The sequence below is a fragment of the Acinonyx jubatus genome, chromosome D3 (assembly GCF_027475565.1).
Source record: "Acinonyx jubatus isolate Ajub_Pintada_27869175 chromosome D3, VMU_Ajub_asm_v1.0, whole genome shotgun sequence".
Lineage (NCBI taxonomy): Eukaryota > Metazoa > Chordata > Mammalia > Carnivora > Felidae > Acinonyx > Acinonyx jubatus.
This window is the reverse complement of record NC_069392.1, coordinates 90,893,282-90,900,803: the sequence shown is the minus strand read 5'-3', so window position 1 is coordinate 90,900,803 and position 7,522 is coordinate 90,893,282.

Here is a 7,522-nt window from a genome sequence, read left to right as displayed (position 1 = left end):
GAACGCCTTTGAGTAACCCATCGGCAGGCTGGACATGACTCAGGAAGGACACCCTAAGCTCTAGGACATGTCAATAGAATCCTGGAGAACCTAAAGGCAGACACAACAAAGACTGAAGAACACGGAACTGAATATTCACAGACTGTGGAGCAACCACAGGCATGATGGGAACACCAGAAGTGGAGGAAAAGAAGAACATTTGAGACAATAATGATGGAGAATCTCCCCAAATTATATCAGACACCAGACCACAGATCCAGGCAACTCAGGGGACACTAAGCAGGATAAATGTCCATAACACCATACCTGGGAATATCATTTTAAAACCATAGGAAACCAAAAATATAGAGAAAAAAATCCCCGAAGAAGCCAGAGGAGGAGCACATCTCACCTATAGGTGAACAAACAGAAGAGTTACATCTGGCGTCTTAAAACGCAATCAGGTAAGGAGACAGTAGAATGAAATATTTAAAATATTTAGAGAAAGAAAATGACCCAGAATTCTGTACCCTGAGAAATTATCCTTCAAAAGTGATGAAGAAATGAAGACTCCAAGACAAACCATATTGAGGGCATTTGCTTCCAGAAGACTTTTCTTGCAAAAATGTTAAGTGAGATTATTTAAAGAGAAGGAACATTATATAGGTCAGAAACTGAGATCTCTATAGAGCAAGAAAGAGCATCAGAAAAGAAACAAGTCAAAGTAAAATAAAAACGTTGGCTTTTCTTATTTTCAGTTGCTCTAATACCTAACAGTTTGCTCATAATAATAATACCAACAGCGAATATGATTAGGTATGCTTATGTATGAGTTGTGACTTGGTTAAATAAACATTTCTTAAGTAGAGCCCTGGGGTTTCTGATGGTGAGCCGTGGTTCGACCGAACCAGAGGAGAGTGAAACAGAGAAGTTTATCACTCGCGTGTCCCGGAGGAGATGCACAGCACAAGTCAAGGGGCCGCGTGGAGAGTCAGGGCAGGTGCAGGCAGAGAGCTTGGCGGGGAGGGGGCACACGTTGTCTCAGGGTCCGTGGGAGAGGGCATAGGTGTCGGGACAACTGAACAGCCGCATACAGCAGGATAAATCTAGACACAGACCTTACAATCTCCACACAAATCAACTCAGATGAATCCAAGATCTAAATGTAAAATACAAAACTATAAAACACCTAGAGATCACACAGGAGAAACTTCAGGGGACCTCGGGTGTGGTGGTGACTTTTTATATTAAAAAAAAAAAAACCATGAAAGAAAGAACTGATAAACTGAACTTCATTAAAATCAAAAACACGTCTGAGAAAGACAATGTCAAGAGATTAAGACACAGCACAGATGGGGGGAAATATTTACAAAAGACACATCTGATGAAAGACTGTTACCAAATATACAAAAAAAAAAAAAAAAACCTCTTAAAACTCGATAAGAAAACGAGTGAATTAAAAAGCGTGCCAAAGACCTTAATGGAGAGCGTGGTCAAAAAGATATGCGGATGGCAACTAAGCATATGAGGATACATTCCACACCACGTGTCAGCAGGGAAATGCAAATAAAGCCACCGGACACTACATGCACCTGTTAGAACAGCCCAGGTCCAGAGCGCTGACCAGGCCAAGTGCTGACGGGCTGTGGAGCCGCAGGAGCTCGTGCTCACCGTTGGTGCACACGCAACATCGTGCGGCCACCGCGGAAGCCAACTTGGCAGTTTCTCACAAAATTAAACATATTCTTACCACGGGATCCAGCAATCTCACTCTCTGATTTTTATCCAAAGGAGTTAGAAACTACATTCACACAAAAACCTACACAGGGATACTTATAGCAGCTTTATTAACAATTACTAAAACTTGGAAGCAACTGAGGTGTCTTTCAGTAGGTGATGGATTATTAAACCGTGGTCCATCCGGACAATGGAATATTATTCAGCAGTAAAAAGAAATGAGCTGACAAGCCATGAGCATCCATGGAGGAACACTGACTGCGTATCTCTAACTGAAGGAGGCCGATCTGAAAAGGCTACATTCTGTATGGTTTCAAACGTGTGATATTCTGGAAAAGGCGAAACGATGGAGCCAGTAAAAGGACCAGTGGTTTCCAGGGTTTAGAGGGAGAGAGGGGTGATTAGGGGGAGCACAGAGGACTTTTAGGGCAGTGAAACTACTCTGTATGAGGCCACAATGGGGGATACATGACATCAAGCATCTGTCCAAGCCCACAGAAGGTACAGCACTGAGAGTGAGCCCTAATGTAGACTATGGACTTCCAGAGATAATGGCGAGTCAATGTAGGTCCGTCAATTATAAAAACGCACCACTCTGGAGGGGGTGTTGGTAATTGGGGAATCTCTGCCTGTGAGAGGGTGGGGGTCCATGGGAAATCTTTGGACCTTCCTCTCAATTTTGTTGTGAGCCTAAAACTGCCCTAAAAAATAAAGTCTTAATTAAAAAAAATGTAAAGGCAAAAGACCTGGGAGAGCTAACATAATACTGAAGAACAAAATGGAGAGCTCTTTCCAAATTTCGTATAAAGCAGGGGTAATGAAAACAGAATGGCGTTGATAAAAGACCAGACACACAGGTCAACGGAACAGAACTGAGAACCCAGACACGGACCCACACAAATATAGTCAGTTGATGTTTGACCAAGAAGCAAAATCTGTTAGCTGAATCAAGATAGTCTTTTGAACGGACGGTGCTGGGAAATTGGACGTGCATCTGTGATCATCATCTCCCATACAAAGACATTACACTTTTCACAAAAATTCGCTCAACAGGTAAGTTGGCATTTTTAAAATAAAAACCTCTGCTTCGTGAAATGCGTAGTCAAGAGACTCAACAGCCCAACCACAGATAGGAATATGTTTGATAAATGGCTTGTATCCAAACTATACAAAGAATTTTAAACAATCAATGGTAAAAATACAAACTCTCGCGAAGTCGTCAATATATCTGAACAAAGACCGCAAAGAGTAGATAACAGATAGCAAATAAACTCACAAAAAGAAGATCCACGCCACTTGCTATCACGGACTCACAAATGATCACACTGACATACCACTACAGGTACGTTAATGGTTCCGATAAACAAACAACAAATGGCCAGCACCAGTTGCCGGTGAAGATACAGACCAATATGGAGTGTCACTCATGAATGGCGGTGCGGCCGCTGTGAGAGACAGCTTCGCAGTTTCTTACACAGATAAACATAATTTTATCATACGATCGAGTGATTGCACTTAACGGTGTCGACCCAGTTGTTTCCGAGTTTTATGTCCACAAAAGAAATCCTTCATGTGAATGTGTATAGCGGCTTTATTCATCACGGCCCCGAAACTGGAATTAATCACGACGTCCTCCGATAGGTGAGGGGGTCAGCAACTAGGATGCATCCAGACGATGGAAAAGTATTCAGCAATAACAACGAATGAGCTGGCAAGCCACAAAAAGTCGTGGGTGAATCAGAGAGGCACGTTACTCGGGGAAAGAAGCCAGTCTGCAGACACACCATATGATCCTATTTATAGGATATTCTGGGGAAGGCACAACTGTGAAGACGATAAAAGGAATCAGTGTTTCCAGGGGGTAAGTGGAAGGGGGAAGGGCCCCCTAGCGGAAGCCCGGGGGATATTTTAGGACAATGAAACGCTTCTCGAAGATTTTGTGATGTGAATACCTGACACCGTGCATTTGTAAAGCCACCCGACTCTAGAGCACAGAGTGAACATGAATGATATGCAAAATTTTAAGAAATCGTGTAGGGTCCCAGATGGAAGCAACACGTGACACAAATAATTTAACTGTAGTAAAGCTACGTGACATGACCTCACCGGAAAGGGGAGGAAACAGTGCTGCCCTAGCCACGTGTGGACACGGGTCTGTAGAACTAGCAGCAGAACATGTCCGTGAGCTGCTGTTGGTGGATTTGCTTCTGCGGAGCTCTGGGGTAGCGGTTCTGACACTGCCAGACGTGCGTTCCGGAACCAGACGGTCAAGTCAGTGGGTGGTGGAGACTGAAGCAAAGCCTAGAACGATCCACAGGTTCTGGATTAGATTTAGCCATAGGTGACGCAGATGGTTACGGACAGATATTCGTGGATGTGCCTACGGGACACGGGTTAGCGCACACGCGCGTCTGCAGCTCTGTCTGCTGAGGGGCTCCAAGAGCCTCTAGGCCACCTAGAGCTCAGATTGCGGTTTCTTTCTCTTTCTTTTCTTAAAGTTCATTTATTTCTTTTGAGACAGAGAGGGAGTGTGTGCAAGCATGTGCGGGGAAGGACAGAGAGAGAGAACCCCAAGCAGGCTCAGCACCCGGCGTGGAGCCTGACGCGGGGCTCGATCTCACAAACTGTGGGATGACGACCTGAGCTGAAATCAAGAGTCCAACGCTCAACGTCAGGTGTCTCTCATATCGCAGTTTCTGATACCGTTCTCCAGCACAGAACCAGAACTTCTTGGAAAAATGGCTGATTCTAGAACCAGGAAGGAAATATATGAGAGGATCCTGGAGCATCCTGGAGTGTCAGAAAGCAGAGCTCACGATGATAGGGGCATATTGATGGGGCAGAGGACGTGCCTGGAAACGTTCCCGGTGCCCGAAGCTGGAACGAGTTGAGCGATGAGTAATAGAGGGACATTGGATTATAAGGAAAAGTATAGGGCGCCTGGGTGGCTCAGTCGGTTAAGTGTTTGACTCCGGCTCAGGTGACGATCTCGTGGTCCCTGAGTGAGTTCAAGCCTGTATCCCGCTCTGCGCTGACGACTCAGAGCCTGGAGCCTGCTGCGGATTCTGTGTCTCCTTCTCTCTCTGCTTCTCCTCCGCCCACGCTCTGTCTCTCTGTGTCTCTCAAAACTGAATGAATGTTATTAAAAAATTTTAAGAAAAATCCCAGTTGAAAGTCACTCTATAAAATGCCTCATCTATCATCTACAAAACTGTCAAGTTCATAAAAAACAAAAAGAAAAGAGGAAATTCTGGGAAACTGTTAGAGCCAAGATAAGCCTAAGAAGACATGATGACCTTTATTGTTTAAATTATTTGAGATTATTTTTTTTTTACCAATTTTAAATGTACTTTAATACATGTATGTGTAAAATTTTCAGTGACTGCTTCTATAATGATTTCTGCATAGTTACCATGAATCAAGTTATGTATCCAATGTTTTTCATTACTTTTTAAAATTCAGATTGTTCTTGGATTTTCTATTTATATAATCATCTTTCAGCTATTTATTTGCTTCTGATATTGCATTAAGTAGAGCCACCAGTAAGAAGCACTTCTCTGCTGCTCTTGATTTTAATGTAAGTGACTTGAACAGATCAGTATTTAAAACCGTCTTTTTCCATCGGTTTTTTAGTGAACGTACTTTATATTTTTAAACAGTTTCCTTCTTATTACTGTTTTTCGCATAGGTTTTCTCCCCGTAGTCAGGAATGACTTTCACATTTACCACATGTTTGCGGTGTTTATGATCACCCATGCTGAGGTTTCGATCTTTAATTTGTGGGTCTCGTGAGTTATTTTGTTATTTTTCCTGATTTTTAACTGTTTCTGCATTCCTAGAATTAAATACTACTTGATCCTAATTACTTATTTTTTGGTCAGTTTTACTTGTAGATTTCAATTACTAATATTTTCTGCAGCTATATTCATATTTAATATTAGTCTCTAATTTCTATTTTTTTGTATTTATCAGGTTGGGTAATAATTTGTTCTGTTTTAGTAAAATGGTCTAGGGAATATTTTACATTTTTTTGCTGTTGTTCTTGAATAGTTTAAATAACACTGGATTTATTGACTATTTAAATGTTAAAACCTGAAACGATTTTACATTTTATCTCTTTTAAGTCTGATCTTTAATATCTTTTCAATTTTTTCTTTGATAGCAGTGTGCTCACATTTTCTAATTTTTCTTGGGTCCATTTTATCATTGTGTTTTGCCAGAAGATTATTTACCTTCTTTATGTTTCATCAGTTATTTTCCTGGAGTTATAGCTAATATTTACTACTAATTGTTTTAACTCTTCTGTGTGTTCATTACATTTCTATGCCCTTAGGATTGCACATTTGCTCTGTAGTTGGGTTCACGTACATTTTAATTATATTACTATTCTGATGAAAGGGCACCTTGTAGAAAATGTACCTTTTTATCAATTTTGTTTCCTATCTTATTAGTTTAATCTCTATTGATTTCATCTTTATCGTCTTTATCACTCTCACTTCCTAGTTTCTTTTGGTTTGTTTTGATTTTCTTTTTCTAGCTTCCCCAAATGAATACACATTTCCTTTAGATTTGTTTTGTTTTGTTTTTCTTCTTGTTGTTGATAACAAAACTTGAGAACTTCGGCAGTGTCCCACATTGTGGTAATAAATATAGTCCCATCTCCTGGATATTGGTTTCAAGATAGATTATAATGTCAGTCTTCATTCTCTCCATTGTTCAAAATGTGAGGCAGGAATTCTTTATTTCAATTAGATTATTATTTCTTTTTTTTCTAAAAAATTAAATTCTGTACATTACAAAATGTATGGGTTCAAGTAAAATTATCTAGGTTTGCAGATCAAATGATCTCTCATGTAGAAAATCTTAAAAGTCACACACACATCTGATGGGGTGATGAGCGTACCCCGGTGAGTTGTGAGACATGAAATTCACACAAAAAATCAGTTGCATTCTACACACTGACAATGAACAATCCAAAAAGGGAATTAAGAAAATAATTCCATTTACAATAATATGAAAAAGAATAAAATACTTAGGAATAAACTTAACCATGGAGGTGAAAGATCTGTATACTGAAAATTGGTGAAAGAAATCAAAGAACACACAAAGACCTAATGAGACACCCTCAGCTCCTAGATTAGAAGACTTAAATTGTCTGAATCTCAGTACTGCTCACGGTGATCTACATATTTAATGCAATTCTTATTAAAATCCAGAGGGCTTTTTAATTTTTTTTTCCCCTTTGTGGGCTTACTGTGGGTAGGGTAAGTCAAACAATCTCAAAAAAGAAGAACAGGCTGGGGCTCCCATGTCTTGATTTCAAAACTTATTACAAAGCTACATAAATCAAAACAGTGTGGTTGTGGCAGAAAGATAGACACATACACCCAAGGAATAAATTAGCCCAGGAACAAATCCCACCATATATGACCCAAAAACTTTCAACAAGGGTTTCGAGACCATTTGGTAGGGAAAGGACAATCTCTTCAATCAACAGTCTTGGGAAAACTGGGTATCCATAAGCAAAAGAACGAAGTTGTACCTCACCCAACACCAGATATAAAAGTTTACTTAAAATGGATCCAGAACCTAACTGTCTGGACCTGGAACATCCCCAGTGAGCAGATGAACTCTGCTGTAAAAGCAGAGCTTTTAAAGTTAAAAGTTAGAGCTCTGCACTAACCAGAGCTACCCGACTTAGTGATAAATTGTAGAATGCCCAGGTTAATGTGGGTTTCAGAGAAAGGAATAATTTTTAATGTAAACATGTCTTGTAAAATATGCATATTGAAAATTTACTCATTGT